A 7,977-nucleotide genomic window follows, 5' to 3' on the forward strand; every position below is an offset into this window, starting at 1 on the left:
GCCCTCCCACATGGGAGAGAGCTTGTGCAGCCCTTCCTTGGAGAGGACCCGCCTGAGCACGAGGTCTCCTACCTCAAGGGTCCTGGGGCGGATGTTGCAGTAGTGGTACCGTCGCAACACCTGTTGATATCTTGCCGCTCGCAGCGCGGCCTCCCAACGACGTTCCTCCCCTAGCACGAGATCCGTCATCCGCATGGCGTCCTGTTGCGATTTGTCAAACGCCAGGACCCGCGCGGAGCGACGCTTGACCTTGTGTGGGAGGACGGCTTCAGCTCCATAGACAAGGAAGAATGGAGTTTCTCCAGTTGACTTGGTTGCGGTCGCGCGGATAGACCACAACACAGACTGGAGCTCGTCGTACCAGCCCCTGCCGCAGGCCTCCAGCTTCTTCTTGAAGGTCCTAGTCTTGAGGCCCTTCAGTACCTCCGTGTTGGCTCGCTCAGCCTGGCCGTTGCTTCAAGGATGCGCCACTGAAGCGTAGCATATCTGCATTCCAAGATTAGCATAGTATGTTTTAAAGAGATTGCTGGTGAACTGGGAACCATTGTCGGTGATGATGCAGTTATGCACCCCGAATCAGCTCATGAGGCCCTTGATGAACTTGACTGCGGAGCCTGCTGGGATGGTACGGACAGCTTCCACCTCAGCCCACTTGGTGAATTTGTCGATGGCGACATAGAGGTAGCGATAGCCCCCTGGCGCCCGAGGAAACGGGCCCAAAATGTCCAGCCCCCAAACCGTGAATGGCCATGAGAGGGGTATGGTCTGCAGGCCCTGAGCCGGCTGATGGATTTGCTTGGCGTGGAATTGGCAGGCTTCGCAGGCCTTCACCAGCTCGACGGCGTCGTTGAGTGTTGTGGGCCAGTAGAACCCGCTGTGGAATGCCTTGCCGATGAGGGTTTGTGATGATGAGTGGTGCCCACGGTCTCCATCGTGTATGTCTGCCAATAGCTCCTTCCCTTGCTCCCTGGAAATGCAAGGTAGGGACACATCGTTCGGCCTCTTTCGGTAAAGCTCTCCATCTTGAATGTAGTATGTCGTGTCTTGTCGCGCCACGCATTCCGCGTCTTCCTCCTTCTCCGGCAGAGTCCCTTCCGTCAAGTAGCTCTTGAGCTCCAGGGTCCAACACCCCTCCTGAGGCTCCAGCGCCAGGAGCAAGCGTGCTCCCAAGGTCGGTCCACAGGTCGGGGCTCCCGAGGCAGGCGGATGGGGGAGCTCCGCTTGAGGTTGCGCTTCGCCTGACTTTGGTGGCATTGCTGAGGGCTTAAAGAGCCTCTCTTTCGAAGACTCCGGGCTCCTGAGGTAGCCGTCTGGACGCCCTCTTCGCAATGTCGTCAGCTTCCTGGTTGGTGTCGCGTGGCACATGCTGCAATTCCAAAGCCTAAAACTGCTTCTCAATTTTGCGAACCTGTGCTAGATAAGCCTCCATGTGCTCATCTCTCGGCTCGTACACCTTTTTGGAGAAGTTGACGAGGAGTTGAGAATCGCCCTTGATGATGAGGCCCTTTACCCCCAGGGCCACCGTAGCTTTTAGGCCTGCTATCAGCCCCTCGTATTCCGCTATATTGTTGGACACCTTTTCCTCATGCTGGAAATAGAGTTGCACGGCGTAGTAGAGCTTGTCCCGAGTGGGGGATATGAGCACTGCACCGGCCCCCGCGCCATGCCGCGAGAAAGCTCCATCGAAGTACATAACCAATCCGTCCGGCGCCTCACTTCCCGGGGAAAACGAACGATCCTCGCCTGCCCCGAGCCCTAGCGCCTCTATCCATTCTGCTACAAAATCTGCAAGTGCAGCTCCCTTAACGACCCTAGTCGTGCTGAACTCCAGCTGAAACTCTTGTAGCTCGATGTTCCATTCGGCGACCCTTCCTACCGAGTTGGGACTCCTGAGCACCCTTTCCAACGGGTATGCTGAGACGACCTTGATTGGATGACCCTGGAAATAGTGTTGCAGCTTCCGTGAGGCCACTAGCAGCGCGAGCAAGAGCTTTTGAGGCATGGGGTACTGCGCCCTGGCGTCTCTCAGCACCGTGCTGACGATATACACGGGATGCTCGATAAGGGCGGGCGCAGCGACGGAGTCAGCATCCTCTGGGGAGTCGAGTGTTCCCTGAGGCGCAGGAGCCCCCAGCCCTTGACAAACCTGCGAAGCCTCCTCAACCTCGAGGACGCCTCCTCGCTGAGGCTGGCTTGTATCTGATGCGGGCGTGACTCCCGAGGGGCCTTCCTGCCCTGGGGTTGCCGCAACTGGTGCAGTCTTGGTCCGGCGCTCCTCCCGTATGGCCACCAGAGCAGCGCTGGCGGACTATGGTGTGGCGGCGAGATAAAGCAACAGGGGCTCCTGTGAGCGCGGCGCTACCATCACAGGAGGGCTGGTCAGGTACCTCTTGAGGTCTTGGAACGCTTTGTCGGCCTCCTGAGTCCATTCAAACGGGCCCTTCTTCTTCATCAGCTTGAAAAAGGGCAGAGCACGTTCCCCTAGCTTGGAGATGAAGCGCCCTAGTGCAGTTACCCGCTCGGCAAGCTTCTGCATTTCCTTGAGAGTTTGCGGCGGACTCATGTCTTCAATTTCCTTGACCTTCTCTGGGTTAGCCTCGATCCCTCTGTGCGACACGAGGAAACCCAGGAGCTTGCCAGAGGGTACACCGAATACGCACTTCTCTGGGTTGAGCCGCAAGTCCACTTCACGCAGGCTCGCGAAGGTTTCTTCTAGGTCTTGTATCAGGGTCTTCGCCTCCCGAGACTTTACCACTATGTCATCGACATACGCCTCAGCGTTCCTCCCGAGCTACTGGCCTAACGCGATGTGCATCAGCCGCTGGAAGGTTGCGCCCATGTTGCGCAATCCGAACGGCATGCAGGTGTAGTAGTACACCCCGCACGGGGTTAGGAAAGCCGTCTTCTCCACATCTTCGACCGCCATTTTGATTTGATGATAGCCTGAGAAGGCATCCAAGAAGAACAACAGGTCACACTCAGCAGTAGAGTCGACGATCTGGTCGATGCGGGGGAGTGGGAACGGATCCTGCGGGCAGGCCTTGTTGAGGTTGGTAAAGTCGACGCACATGTGCTCCTTCCCCCCTTTCTTCGGCACAACGACTGGGTTTGCCAGCCACTCCGGGTATCGAACCTCGTGAATGACTCCCGTGGCCTCCAACTTGCGGGTTTCCTGGACGATGAAAGCTTGCTTCTCGGTGGATTGCCGCCTCGCCTTTTGCTTTAATGGACGTACGTTGGGACATACGTTCAGGTGGTGCTCGATCACCTGCCTGGGGACCCTCGCCAGTTGCTTGGGATCCCACGGGAATACCTCCTTGTTCGTGCGCAGGAACTTCACCAATCTATCCTCTTTCTCGTGATCCAGATTGGCGCCTATGGTGAAGATGGCACCGGAGGACCCGTCCTCGTCGACTGGTATTTGCTTGGTTTCTGCCTTGTCTTGGGTGAACAACTGCTTCTTCTTGGTGGGCGCAGTCCCTTTAACCTTGAGGGGGTCGGCACCAGCGGGCTACGCCGCTGCGGCAGTCTTGAAGGCGAGCTTGAGTGCATGCAGAGCATCCTTTGCGTCTCCGGCTATGGTGAGGACACCACTGCTCCCGGGCATTTTCATCAGATTGTAAGCTGGGTGGGTTGCTGCCATGAAGCTGGCCAAAGCCGGGTAGCCGAGGATGACGTTGTATGGGCGGCCGATGCGGGCGACGTCGAAGTCGACCAGCTCCATGCGGAAGTTGGCTTGGGTGCCGAACGTCACCGGGAGGCGGATCTGCCTTAGGGAGCCGGCGGGGCTGCCCCCGATGCCCGAAAAGGGCTGGCTGGGTTAGAGTCGCTCCAGCGGCACGTGGAGGAGGCTGAAGGCCTCGATCGAGAGCACATTGAGGCCGGCCCCGCCGTCGATGAGGGTCCTGGTGACGGCCACCTGGTAGATAGTAGGAGTACACAGCATTGGGAGTGCGCCTGAGCAAGCAGTGTTGGCGGGGTGTGCTACCTCTTGAGCACTGCGTTGGATTTCCCCGAAGAGGAGAGGATGATGCAGTAAAGTAGCGCAAGTATTTCCCTCAGTTTTGAGAACCAAGGTATCAATCCAGTAGGAGATCACGCATGAGTCCCTAGTACCTACACAAAACGATAGCTACTCACAACCAACGCGATTAGGGGTTGTCAATCCCTTCACGGTCACTTGCGAGGGTGAGATCTGATAGAGATGATAAATAATATTTTTGGTATTTTTGATATAGAGATGCAAAGTAAAAAGTAAAAGACAAAGTAAAATCAAAGCAAGTAATAAAGTAATGGAGATTGATATGATGAGAATAGACCCGGGGGCCATAGGTTTCACTAGTGGCTTCTCTCAAGAGCATAAGTATTCTACGGTGGGTGAACAAATTACTATTGAGCAATTGATAGAAAAGCGAATAATTATGAGATTATCTAGGTATGATCATGTATATAGGCATCACGTCCAAAACAAGTAGATCGAAACGATTCTGCATCTACTACTATTACTCCACTCATCGACCGCTATCCAACATGCATCTAGAGTATTAAGTTAAAAATAGAGTAACACCTTAAGCAAGATGACATGATGTAGAGGGATAAATTCATGCAATATGATTAAAAAACCCATCTTGTTATCCTCGATGGCAACAATACAATACGTGCCTTGCAACCCTTTCTGTCACTGGGTAAGGACACCGCAAGATTGAACCCAAAGCTAAACACTTCTCCCATTGCAAGAACTACCAATCTAGTTGGCCAAACCAAAAGGATAATTCGAAGAGACTTGTAAAGATAACTCAATCATACATAAAAGAATTCAGAGAAGAATCAAATATTGTTCATAGATAAGCTGGATCATAAACCCACAATTCATCGGTCTCAACAAACACACCGCAAAAAGAAGATTACATCGAATAGATCTCCACAAGAGAGGGGGAGAACATTGTATTGAGATCCAAAAGAGAGAAGAAGCCATCTAGCTACTAGCTATGGACCCGAAGGTCTGAAGTAAACTACTCACACTTCATCGGAGAGGCTATGGTGTTGATGTAGAAGCCCTCCATGGTAGATGCCCTCTCCGGCGGAGCTCTGGAACAGGCCCCAAGATGGGATCTCGTGGATACAGAAAGTTGCGGCGGTGGAATTAGGTTTTTGGCTCTGTATTTGATATGACAGAGGTATGTAGGTATATATAGGAGGAAGGAGTACGTCGGTGGAGCAACAGGGGGCCCATGAGGCAGGGGGCGCGCCCAGGGGGCGCCCTCCACCCTCGTGACCTCCACGGTTGTTCCTTGGAGCAGGGTCCAAGTCTCCTGGATCACGTTCGGTGAGCAAATCACGTTCCCAAAGGTTTTATTCCGTTTGGACTCCGTTTGATATTCTGTTTCTTCGAAATACTGAAATAGGCAAAAAAACAGCAATTCTGGGCTGGGCCTACGGTTAATAGGTTAGTCCCAAAAATAATATGAAAGTGGAAAATAAAGCCCAATATAGTCCAAAACAGTAGGTAAACTAGCATGGAGCAATCAAAAATTATAGATACGTTGGAGACGTATCAAGCATCCCCAAGCTTAATTCCTGCTCGTCCTCGAGTAGGTAAATGATAAAAAAAGAATTTTTGATGCGGAGTGATACTTTGGCATAATTTCAATGTAAATCTTCTTAATTGTGACATGAATATTCAGATCCGAAAGATTCAAGACAAAAGCTCATATTGACATAAAAGTAATAATACTTCAAGCATACAAATTAAAGCAATCATGTCTTCTCAAAATGGCATGGTTAAAGAAAGTTATCCCTACAAAATCATATAGTCTGGCTATGCTCTATCTTCATCACACAAAGTATTTAATCATGCACAATCCCGATGACGAGCCAAACAATTGTTTCATAATTTAGAAATCTCAAACCTTTTCAACTTTCACGCAATACATGAGCGTGAGCCATGGACATATCACTATAGGTGGAATAGAATGGTGGTTGTGGAGAATACAAAAAGGGAGAAGATAGTCTCACATCAACTCGGCGTATTAACGAGCTATGGAGATGCCCATCAATAGATACCAATGTGAGTGAGTAGGGATTGCCATGCAACGGATGCACTAGAGCTATAAGTATATGAAAGCTCAAAAAGAAACTAAGTGGGTGTGCATCCAACTTGCTTGCTCACGAAGACCTAGGGCACTTTTGAGGAAGCCCATCATTGGAATATACAAGCCAAGTTCTATAATGAAAAATTCCCACTAGTATATAAAAGTGACAACATATGAGACTCTCTATGATGAAGATCATGGTGCTACTTTGAAGCACAAGTGTGGAAAAAGGATAGTAGCATTGTCCCTTCTCTCTTTTTCTCTCATTTTTTTATTTGGCCTTTCTCTTTTTTTATGGCCATTCTCTTTTTTTATTTGGGCTTCTTTGGCCTCTTTTATTTTTCATAAAGTCCGGAGTCTCATCCCGAATTATGGGGGAATCATAGTCTCCATCATCCTTTCCTCACTGGGACAATGCTCTAATAATGATGATCATCACACTTTTATTTTTCTTACAACTCAACAATTACAACTCGATACTTAGAACAAAATATGACTCTATATGAATGCCTCCGGTGGTGTACCAGGATATGCAATGAATCATGAGTGACATGTATGAAAATTATGAAGGTGGCCTTGCCACAAATACAATGTCAACTACATGTTCATGCAAAAAGCAATATGACAATGATGGAGCGTGTCATAATAAACGGAACGGTGGAAAGTTGCATGGCAATATATCTTGGAATGGCTATGGAAATGCCATGATAGGTAGGTATGGTGGCTGTTTTGAGGAAGGTATATGGTGGGTGTATGATACCGGCGAAAAGTGTGCGGTATTAGAGAGGCTAGCAATGGTGGAAGGGTAAGAGTGCGTATAATCCATGGACTCAACATTAATCAAAAGAACTCATGCACTTGTTGCAAAAATTTAGAAGTCATCAAAAACCAAAGCATTAAACGCATACTCCTAGGGGGATAGATTGGTGGGAAAAGACCATCGCTCGTCCCCGACTGCCACTCATAAGGAAGACAATCATTAAATAAAATTGTGCTCTGACTTCATCACAAAGCAGTTCACCATACGTGCATGCTACGGGAGTCACAAACTTCAACACAAGCATTCTTTAAATTCATAATCACCCCAACTAGCATTGCTTTGATATTATCACCTCCATATATCGAAACAATTATCAAGCATCAAACTTATCTTAGTATTCAACGCACTCAAAAGAAAGTTTCACAAATCTTGATTACCAAGTATATTAACTTTAAGAAAATTACCATGCTATTAACAACTCTCAAAATAATCTAAGTGAAGCATGAGAGATCAATAGTTTCTTTAAAACAAATCCACCACCGTGCTCTAAAAGATCTAAGTGAAGCATTAGAGCAAAAATTATTGCGCTCAAAACATATAAGTGAAGCACATAGAGCAAAACTATCAAGCTCAAAAGATTTAAGTGAAGCACATAGAGTATTCTAGCAAATTCCAAATCATGTATGGCTCTCTCAAAAGGTGTGTACAGCAAGGATGATTGTGGCAAACTAACAAGCAAAGACGCAAATAATACAAGACGCTCCAAGCAAAACACATGACATGTAGTGAATAAAAATATAGCTCCAAGTAAATTACTGATGGAAGTAGATGAAAGAGGGGATGCCTTCCGGGGCATCCCCAAGCTTTGACTTTTTTGTGTCCTTGGATTATCTTGGGGGTGCCATGGGAATCCCCAAGCTTAGGCTCTTGCCACTCTTTGTTCCATAATCCATCAAAAGAATTCACCCAAAACTTGAAAACTTCACAACACAAAACTCAATAGAAATCTCGTGAGCTCCGTTAGTGAAAGAAAACAAAAGACTACTTCAAGGTACTGTAATGAACTCATTCTTTATTTATATTGGTGTTAAACCTACTGTATTACAACTTCCTTATGGTTTATAA

Source organism: Triticum aestivum, chromosome 1B (assembly GCF_018294505.1).
Source record: "Triticum aestivum cultivar Chinese Spring chromosome 1B, IWGSC CS RefSeq v2.1, whole genome shotgun sequence".
In the NCBI taxonomy this organism is placed as follows: Eukaryota; Viridiplantae; Streptophyta; class Magnoliopsida; order Poales; family Poaceae; genus Triticum; species Triticum aestivum.